This window comes from Mus caroli, chromosome 4, assembly GCF_900094665.2.
Source record: "Mus caroli chromosome 4, CAROLI_EIJ_v1.1, whole genome shotgun sequence".
Classification (NCBI taxonomy): Eukaryota; Metazoa; Chordata; class Mammalia; order Rodentia; family Muridae; genus Mus; species Mus caroli.
Window position 1 is genome coordinate 131358040 of NC_034573.1, and position 2432 is coordinate 131360471.

The following is a 2432-nucleotide window of genomic DNA, read 5'->3' on the forward strand; positions in this document are numbered from 1 at the left end:
AGCTCTTGTCTCTAGCTGCATATGTATCGAAAGATGGCCTAGTCGGCCATCACTGGAAAGAGGCCTATTGTACTTGCAAACTTTATATGCCCCAATACAGGGGAATGCCAGGGCCAAAAGAATGGGAATGGGTGGGTAGGGAAGGAGGGAAGGGTATGGGGGACTTTTGGGATAGCATTGGAAATGTAATTGAGGAAAATATGTAATAAAAAAATATTAAAAATTAAAAAAAAAAAAGAATGCTATCCACCTTGCTTGTCTCTCATTGGCCTGCCACTCAGCTGTGAAATAGGAAGCATGCATCATGGGACTGGGGGGTGGGCGGGGTCAGAGTCCCTACACAAGGCAAGTGCTTGGCTGACCAAGCCTCGCCTCCTTTTGTTTGTTTGTTTGTTTGGAAACAGTATTTCATACAACCCAAGCTCTCCTCCCGCTCCTTTGTTGCTGCAGATAATGTCTAACTTCTGCTCTTCCCAGGGGCTGGGATGGCAGACACGAGCCATCACGTCTAATGTATACGGTACTATGTGTGAGAATCAGGGCTTTGGGCTGGAGAGATGCGGAGGAGCTGGGGGGTTCTTGCTTCTCCTTGAAGGCTTCGAGTTGGGATCCCAGCATCCATATTTGTTTACAGTCACTTGTTATGTCACTCCAGGGGGTTTGACCCCCTCTTCTGGCCTCCCCATACACAACTAATTCAAAGCAAAACAACAAAACAAAACCCAACTAGGTGGGGTGGCCCATGCCCTTAATCCCAGCATAGAGGAGGCAGAGGCAAGCGGATGTCTGTGAGTTCACGGCCAGCTTGATCTATAGCGTGAGTTCCAGGCCAGCCAGGACGCTAAGAAACCCTGTCTTAGAAAAACAAAAATCAAAAAAAGAAAACAACAAACAGACAAGCAAACACACAAAAGAAAGCAGCCAGGGGCCCGGGCGTGGTGGCGCACGCCTTTAATCCCAGCACTCGGGAGGCAGAGGCAGGCGGATTTCTGAGTTCGAGGCCAGCCTGGTCTACAAAGTGAGTTCCAGGACAGCCAGAGCTATACAGAGAAACCCTGTCTCGAAAAACCAAAAAAAAAAAAAAAAAAAAAAAAAAAAAAAAAGAAAGCAGCCAGGGCTTTGTGCACTCCACAAGCATTCTGCCAAATGAGGTTGCGTCCAGCTCTCACCAGGTATTGTATTCTTCGGCTGTGTGCTGGGAAATGTCCACTTGCTGTTATTTGGAAGGTGGCGACATTTCCGCCATGTTATTGCGTCTGCACCTGTTGGGATAATGGTCCCAATCACTTTTTACAACTTCTGAAGGAGCATAGGTTTCTACTGCCTACCAGTTTCCCAAGGTGTTCAGGAGTATGTGTTTGTCTAGTGGGAGAGAGACACAGTCTGACAAGAATTACTGCTGAGAAGGTGTGTCCATACGTAGGCTGTTGCATCACACTTGGAGTTTAAACACAAGTTCCAGTCTGTCAAAAACAGGGTGAAGGCCTAGAAAGATGGCTCATCACTGACTGCTCTTCCAGAGGACACGGGTTCAAATCCCAGCACTGACGTGGTGGTTCACAAACATCTGTAACCAATATCTTCTAGTCCTTAGGGGCGCCAAGCATGCACTTGGTGCACAGATATACCCGTAGGCAAAATATTCACGCGTATAAAGATTGAAAAATAAAGAACAGGGACTCTGTGAAACACAGGGGTCGGTCATACGGCTGGAAGTTAGGAAGCTGGAAACCAGAAGCCGGTCATTTATTGCACAACACTTCCCTGTCATGTGGGACGCTCGCTCATGAGACTCTGAGTCAGAAGGCATCAAGAATCAAAAGCCCCTGCTGATTCATGCCAGGCCCTCGGGCAAGTCACTTGCCCTTGTTTCTAAATCGGTGGCACAGAATAAAGGATTTTAAAGCCAGGTGTAGTGACCCAAGTCTGTAGTTCCAGCACTGGTGAGGCAGGCTCGGGAAGGTCGGCAAGTTCAGGGTCCTCGTCAGCTACATAGCATTGGAGGGCTCACTTGGGATAGGCAAGATGCCAAAAAGGGGCTGGAGAGATGGCTCATCGGGTAAGAGCACTGACTGTTCTTCCAGAGGTCCTGAGTTCAAATCCCAACAACCACATGGTGGCTCACAAACATCTGTAATGGGATCTGGTGCCCTCTTCTGGTGTGTCTGAAGACAGCTACAGTGTACACAAAATAAGAAGACTTAAAAAAAAAAAAGCCAAAAAAGGGGGGGAACTGGAGAGATGGCTCAGTATTAAAAGCACTGGCTTTCAGCCTGGTCTACAAAGTGAGTTCCAGGACAGCCAGGGCTACACAGAGAAACACTGTCTCGAAAAACCAAAAAAAAAAAAAAAAAAGCACTGGCTTTCTTCCAGAGGACTAGGTTCAATTCTTAGCACCCCCATGGGAGACGCATAGCTATTGGTAACTTCAG